Here is an 8,978-nt window from a genome sequence, read left to right on the forward strand (position 1 = left end):
TGAGTTTGCTGATAGCTCTAGTCAGGCTAAACTCAATTCAGACTGAATATCTCTTTTAACTAATGCAAACAAAGACATTTGTATTTCTTCTCATCACTTTCAACAAGTTTTGCGAGACTAAGGGTCTATAATCCGTCAACCTCTTCGTCACAGACAGTTCATTTGATCAAGGAGCTCAAGGAGAGTTTTAGTGCATACAGGGATGATTCAAACAATGACTTTGATCAAACCAAAAAAGGAGCTTATGATGAAACATGACATAGAAAACTGGAGATGTCACTTGCTTCTGTAAAAGAAAGTTGCCAGCCAGACTGGATGACACCTGTGTGGAAAATGGCTCTAGTGAAGGACAATTGGGACTTGACAAGACTGTGAAATGGCGTATTGGACAGACAGATGATGGGACTGAAATGCTATTTTAAGACAGACTGATGGGAGCTGTAGGTCAGCCTCCAAAACATTTGTTGTTATTATGGTGTTTCCACTCCCATTGTAAGATGAAAGAATCGTCTCTCTGCCCACTAAATTTCGGGCTGCACTACTGGTGGGATGCAGTCAACGTTTAAAAGTGTAATAATTCAGGTTATGGGTTTATCCGAATCCCTAAGTACAAGACAAAGCAATGATTAGCAAGCAACACTTATTCATGGAAAGTTTTTTGTGGAGAAAACTTTCCTGTGGATCCAACTGTTCAATAATTTCAATATTATTTTAGTGCTGCTATATTTGAATTCTGGCTTTCTTCCTGTGCTCAAGCTGTTGAACTAGGGCCGGATTATCCAATGGGCATTATGGGCACAGGCCCAGGGGCCCATGTGCACTTGGGGCCCAAGCGAGGGGAAGAAAAAAAAATCGGAGTGTCTGTACATTAAGTGCAAATAGCGCGCTTGTTGGCAAATTATATTTACAGTAGCTCCGCCCACCAATGTCTGGTTGACACTCAATATTAAAAAAGACACATTGAATTCAATGGCTTCGGTGGTGTAGGCAGTAGAGAGTCAGACTCACAGAATTACCTTTTGACGCTACCTGGATTTCTCTGTGTGTGTGTATGTTAACAACTCTTGTGGTACGGTCTGTTCTGTAATATCTAGTTTTTCCCTCAACTCTTCAATGGCTTCAACTATAAAGGGTCGCAGTTTGGCTGGATAGCAACTACACCAACAGGACCAAAAAAAATGTCTCCATCGATTGAGAGAACTGTAGATGTTGAACTTTGTAGTTTGTAGTTAATGTGATGATCTACATTGGTGGCCTTCATAACATGAAACGTGACTTTGAGACTAATTGTTTGAAAGTAATTTTGTGTGGCTTAAAAAAGTGAAAGTAGTTCTGAGAGAAGCTCCAGTGTCATTTGTTTGCAGATACCACTTGGTTTGATTTAAAAGCACAATATGTAAGATTTTTTTTAATTAAAATATCCAAAAACCACTAGAACAGTGTTATATATTTTGCTGACTTGTGTACTTACATTATCCCAAATGTTTCAAAGAATGCATAAATCCAGAGATATAAGCAATTTTAACTAGTTACACGGAGCGTGTCCATAGTGTCATTGTGTCGCCTGCCAATGACGTCATAACCCCTCGATTTCCGGTTTGTTTTGTAGAAAACATGGAAACACCAAAAGACGCTTTAATATGTTGTGCGTTTTAATAGACCGGTGACAACCGCACAGAAAAACATTATAACAGAACTTTCAAATGTATCTAGTATGATAAAACAGCGCTGCTTTACCCCACATACGCACGACCAAGGGGTTTGGATGTGGGTCATAGATTTCATTTATAGATTTAAGGAGATGAGGACATTGAATGCATTGTATGCTGTAGCAATTAAAAAATGATCACAGTTTAGTCCACACAGACTAATGTTGTGCTCACTGTTTGAAGAGTTTTGAAACTGACCTAAGGTTCGAGAAAGGATTCCTAAATGTTCAAAAATGTACCTTCTGGGGTACAACAGCTTGTCACTTCGGTGGCCTCTTTAGAGGGACAACTTTGTATCTTGTTTACCCCTTATTTAGAATGATGTACCTTACAGGTATTACTTCTCTGAGGTAACACTCAATATGCACATTTTAGGGTTCAATAAGGTACAAAGATATCCCCTCAAGGTTACTGCCGCAGTGTTGTACCCTTAAAGGTAACATTTTCCCACACACATTCATATTTACACAATCTCTGCCAACATTTCTACCTGCACACACAGTTAATATTTCATCCAGAATGGCCTACAACCATCAAAACTCTTCATATATCGCTAACACTATTCCACAAGCTGTTACCAAAGTACTGAAAACCACATGACATAAAAATAGACAAACAACAGTAATACATGAATATTTTAGCTTTAAGATATGCTTGATTTTTTATTTACTGTTACATACTAATATCATGCTACAAAAAAATGCCACTTCACTGTGTGAAATGCACTCATTATATATATGTTTTTTAAGAAAACATAAAATATTTGTTAAAAGGAAATGCTCTGCTGTTTTATCAAGGGCGACTTCGAAGCTTGTTGTAGACTCGTGTGACTAAGCTTTATATAATTTAGCGTTCCTATTCCATCTTTCTTATGACTGCTGTAAGTAAACAGCAGATTTTCTGTTTCAGAAGGACCGATTCCAAACAGGACTTGAGTTTTGGGACAAGTTGCGGGAGAGATTCAGCCGTCTGACTCCATTCACCCAGAACAAATGGTGACAGTGACCCACGCTGAGAGCCAATATGATGGTGTGAGAGTCTGTGGCATCATGTGGGGTTTGAGGAGAAGAAACATAATATAATTGTTAAAAGGAAATGCTCTGCTGTTTTATCAAGGGCAACTTCGAAGCTTGTTGTAGACTCGTGTGACTAAGCTTTATATAATTTAGCGTTCCTATTCCATCTTTCTTATGACTGCTGTAAGTAAACAGCAGATTTTCTGTTTCAGAAGGACCGATTCCAAACAGGACTTGAGTTTTGGGACAAGCTGCGGGAGAGATTCAGCCGTCTGACTCCATTCACCCAGAACAAATGGTGACAGTGACCCACGCTGAGAGCCAATATGATGGTGTGAGAGTCTGTGGCATCATGTGGGGTTTGAGGAGAAGGATTTGTCATTAATACACAGACAATTTCACTGTGACAGACAAAGCAACTATTTTAAGTATCTTTTTAGCCTTTAAATTATGATTATTCTTAAAAGCATATTTTAAAAAACTGTACTAGCAGATGATATAATATTAATAATTATTTAAAAAGCCACTTAAGTGACTTGAAGAGAGGCAATTTCATGATTGTTTCTTAACACATTTAAGTAGACTTTAAGAGCAATTTGTAATAATACAAAATAACATTTTACTTTAAAGTAAATTTTACATTTAAATCATAATCTTATGTTAAAGTACACTTATTCTGACACGTAAATTTTGAGGAGAAGGATTTGTCATTAATACACAGACAATTTCACTGTGACAGACAAAGCAACTATTTTAAGTATCTTTTTTCAGCCTTTAAATTATGATTATCCTTAAAAGCATATTTTAAAAAACTGTACTAGCAGATGATATAATATTAATAATTATTTAAAAGGCCACTTAAGTGACTTGAAGAGAGGCAATTTCATGATTGTTTCTTAACACATTTAAGTAGACTTTAAGAGCAATTTGTAATAATACAAAATAACATTTTACTTTAAAGTAAATTTTACATTTAAATCATAATCTTATGTTAAAGTACACTTATTCTGACACGTAAATTACGATTTGTATGACGGTTTATGATTTTTACTGTAGCGTGTTATTCAATATTACGTTAAAAATTAAGATTTAAATGTACTAAATTGCAACTTAATCATTACAAAGGTTTAATTACAAATATATTTAAAAACATGACATAGGAGTTTTAATAGAAATGATAGCAAAGTATACACTTTACCATAAATGCTTGTCAGTACATACAGCAGTACTTTAACCATATTTCAAAGACAATAGAAGTAATTATAAAATTACATTTAAAGATGCATTTAAGTCCTACTTGAGTTCATTTGTTTAAGTTCAACTTGCATTTAATATAAATTTAAACTATAATAAATTTTATTTAATTGCATTTAGCATGCAATTATATGCCTAAAAACATGTAGGTTGCACTTAAGTATTCTTTTTCACTTGGAAGGAATGGAAAGATTTTCACCTTCTTCTGCTTCCTCAGAGGCCACTGATCATCCTGCTCCCAGGCTGAAATTATGTGTGGGAACGTGTATATTTCTGATGGAAATGACTGGATATATTGCAGTAACAACAACTAAGAATTTTCCATTGTGTGGTCCAACTCCCGCTTTCCCAACACGCCTGCAGTTTAAGAGAAAACTTTCCAGTTTAATCTGAAACATCCCGATTATGACAGCCAGCACAGCTTGGGTGTTGAAGTCAAATAAAATCCTAATTACATTGCTTGCAAGGCCAAGAATTTTACAGTTAGCACCAGGGATTAATATAAGTCGTCAGCAGGGGCTTAATGAGGGATGTTTGCTGCCTCATATCACCGTTTTGGCAGAACCGATTCACGTCACTCTCCAAGCCAAGCCAGTGCAAGTGGCCCCTGAAACGACCAAACGTCATTTTTATCCTCAAATGACCTGCAAATGTTCCAGTCTTATTACAGTCTCTGCTTTAGAGTTCGGTACCACCAACAGTTCCTGGATACAGAGCCAACCTATTGCTTCCTTGTCGAAGGCTTTCCAGTGTATGCTCCCATCCAGGAGGTGGATCTTGATAAAAAATAACATCTCACTCTAGCTATGTTTATGAAAAACTGCAAAAAATGTACCAATACATACAATACACTGCATTTACTAACTGAAATGAAACACTAGTGGCAGTAAAATACCAACAACTTTTATTCCTTTTCACGCAAATTATGATTACTTGGGCAGATTATTGATTAATAAAGACTTATTTTCATGTGGTATTCCTCGCACAATACCATGTTATATAACCTAAAAACACTTACCATAGTGCATGAGTTGTAAACTAAAACAATTTGACGTTTGCATCACATAACCAGCTCCATGTGTTTGGGTTTTCTGGTGTAGTAAACTTGCTCGATTGCGCACCCGGTACAGCATTAAACTTGAGACACAAAGCACTCGGGTATAAGTCCTGTGAAACACAAATCACGATTAAAGACCTCAAAGACTGTAGAATCCAGATTAAATGGGATGCTTGATTCAGCAGTGTGTATTTACCTCATGAGGGTTTGTGAAGCTTTTAGCGCACCTCTCAGGACATTTCCGAACTGCCGCGATATAAACAACAACCAGTGTATTAAAATGTTTAACTGTTTAAAGAAAACTATTTAGTGAAAGACATTTGGCTTTAAACCAGCTGTGGAATGTGCTACAAGGAACGCAATATCAATTTGCAACCCTCATGCATGCTTTTTCATGACGCATTGCTGTTTAATAAACCTGCATCTGCAATGAAGAAAAAAATGTATATTGCTTATAGCACCTCTTGTGGACGTGTCATCTGTAAAATGCAGTGAAATAGACCTAGAGCAATGTATTTCAGTTCCTGCACTAATATAGCCAGGGTCACGTATTTCCAATGAGCCTGTGTTTCAGAGACATGGGGCTTGTTTCATTTACAATCTGTTTATGTGGCTTTCCGAAGCACAGCAGAGGTGAGTTTAACTGAAGAGGTGTTTTTATAGGCCCTAAAGGGACTGTGATGCATTTAACTTTCATTTCCATCAGCGGCATTGTGACTTAATTTGATTTGATCAGAATGTCACAACTGGTTCAGAGAGGAGACGCTAATCCTGTAAAACTATGAGCACAAGGGACTCGCTCTTCTGCAGGTGTTTCAGCGCCACAGATCTCAGTGTGTTTGAGGGTAAAAGTGTACCCAGAAGTGATATAAATCTGGCAAAACCTTTTGGGTATGTCCTCATTTGTAAAAACGGTATATTAACATGAGTTAACAACTTGTGTTAACACCTTGGACTGTTTTGGTTTCAGTGCAGATTTCTCTCCTGATTCAGACCACTTTTTTCACTGTGTTATTATGAACTTGTGTTTTAAAGTTAAAAGATCTTAATGATGGACTTGTTTCTACAAACACACAGTTTCACAAGACGTTAACTGATGGACTGGAGTGGTGTGGATTATTGTGATGTTTTTTATCAGCTGTTTGGACTCTCATTCTGACGGCACCCATTCACTGCAGAGCATCCATTGCTGAGACACTGATGCAGTGCTACATTTCTCCAAACCTGATGAAGAAACACACTCATCCTAATCTTGGATTTTCTGAGGGTGAAGACATTTTCAACACATTTTCACCTATTTCTTTAAACTTCACCAATTATTTTTGACTTTCTAAAAGAGGACAAATATTGAGCAAATAAGATGTTTTTGATCTGTTATTTTAGAGAACAAAACACTACTACAAAACACCAATAATGAAAATGTAAAATTGAACACAATGTGTTATCTTGTGCATTGCAAACATAGCCGAGGAATATTTGCTGAACAGGATGAGTTCCTGTCTGAGAGTCTGTGCATGCAGCGCGGTTATTCATGCAGTCAAGCTATACTCTGATTTGATTTCCAACGTAGAGGCAGTGCACCTAATTAGTTGATATTCCCTCTACATCCTAATTAGTCTTCCTGACACTGGAATTAAAAACAGGAGAGTTATGTCCAATATAAAGTCTTTGATGAATGGTCCTGCTGGTTTTCTTGGACTTTAGGTGCAGGTCACATCTGCTAACGTGCTCACTGCAGGAATAAACAGCAGGGTCAACAGTCTGACGCCATAAAAGCATCCTATGATAATCTGGGATTCAAAATCTAATTTAAACTTGTGGCCAGTGGCAGAAACTGCTTGGACCGTGCAATTTCTTTCTTTAAGACTGGAAATAAGTCAGTTACATAAAAATGTAGATTGCCATATTTTGAAAATGTAAAACTGATGCTCCTTGTACTTTGCTAGCTTCAAGTTTTGCTCTTTGGTTTCTGTTTGCCTTGTAAACTACCCTTTTGTACTTTTGGGAAAATATATGCTACTATTTTAGTGCATTTCTATATTTATACTGTTTTTATATTGTTTGGAAAATGCAAAAAAATAAAATTTATGTTTCACATATTGTTTTATTTTCTTTCATCAAGCCACTAAATGCATTTGAAATTAGAGTCCAATTTCATCACTTTCAGAATCTGTGGTTTTATTGTTATTACTCTGAAAAATAGACTATTTAAATATGTATTCATATAGATCGGTTTAAAACATAAAAACATAAATACAGACAAAATAAAGCATTATATATGAAATAAAAAAATGTGCAAAATGAAACGACCAAACGTCATTTTTATCCTCAAATGACCTGCAAATGTTCCAGTCTTATTACAGTCTCTGCTTTAGAGTTCGGTACCACCAACAGTTCCTGGATACAGAGCCAACCTATTGCTTCCTTGTCGAAGGCTTTCCAGTGTATGCTCCCATCCAGGAGGTGGATCTTGATAAAAAATAACATCTCACTCTAGCTATGTTTATGAAAAACTGCAAAAAATGTACCAATACATACAATACACTGCATTTACTAACTGAAATGAAACACTAGTGGCAGTAAAATACCAACAACTTTTATTCCTTTTCACGCAAATTATGATTACTTGGGCAGATTATTGATTAATAAAGACTTATTTTCATGTGGTATTCCTCGCACAATACCATGTTATATAACCTAAAAACACTTACCATAGTGCATGAGTTGTAAACTAAAACAATTTGACGTTTGCATCACATAACCAGCTCCATGTGTTTGGGTTTTCTGGTGTAGTAAACTTGCTCGATTGCGCACCCGGTACAGCATTAAACTTGAGACACAAAGCACTCGGGTATAAGTCCTGTGAAACACAAATCACGATTAAAGACCTCAAAGACTGTAGAATCCAGATTAAATGGGATGCTTGATTCAGCAGTGTGTATTTACCTCATGAGGGTTTGTGAAGCTTTTAGCGCACCTCTCAGGACATTTCCGAACTGCCGCGATATAAACAACAACCAGTGTATTAAAATGTTTAACTGTTTAAAGAAAACTATTTAGTGAAAGACATTTGGCTTTAAACCAGCTGTGGAATGTGCTACAAGGAACGCAATATCAATTTGCAACCCTCATGCATGCTTTTTCATGACGCATTGCTGTTTAATAAACCTGCATCTGCAATGAAGAAAAAAATGTATATTGCTTATAGCACCTCTTGTGGACGTGTCATCTGTAAAATGCAGTGAAATAGACCTAGAGCAATGTATTTCAGTTCCTGCACTAATATAGCCAGGGTCACATATTTCCAATGAGCCTGTGTTTCAGAGACATGGGGCTTGTTTCATTTACAATCTGTTTATGTGGCTTTCCGAAGCACAGCAGAGGTGAGTTTAACTGAAGAGGTGTTTTTATAGGCCCTAAAGGGACTGTGATGCATTTAACTTTCATTTCCATCAGCGGCATTGTGACTTAATTTGATTTGATCAGAATGTCACAACTGGTTCAGAGAGGAGACGCTAATCCTGTAAAACTATGAGCACAAGGGACTCGCTCTTCTGCAGGTGTTTCAGCGCCACAGATCTCAGTGTGTTTGAGGGTAAAAGTGTACCCAGAAGTGATATAAATCTGGCAAAACCTTTTGGGTATGTCCTCATTTGTAAAAACGGTATATTAACATGAGTTAACAACTTGTGTTAACACCTTGGACTGTTTTGGTTTCAGTGCAGATTTCTCTCCTGATTCAGACCACTTTTTTCACTGTGTTATTATGAACTTGTGTTTTAAAGTTAAAAGATCTTAATGATGGACTTGTTTCTACAAACACACAGTTTCACAAGACGTTAACTGATGGACTGGAGTGGTGTGGATTATTGTGATGTTTTTTATCAGCTGTTTGGACTCTCATTCTGACGGCACCCATTCACTGCAGAGCATCCATTGCTG

This window comes from Sinocyclocheilus grahami, unplaced genomic scaffold (genome assembly GCF_001515645.1).
Source record: "Sinocyclocheilus grahami isolate Dianchi unplaced genomic scaffold, SAMN03320097.WGS_v1.1 scaffold1049.1, whole genome shotgun sequence".
Classification (NCBI taxonomy): domain Eukaryota; kingdom Metazoa; phylum Chordata; class Actinopteri; order Cypriniformes; family Cyprinidae; genus Sinocyclocheilus; species Sinocyclocheilus grahami.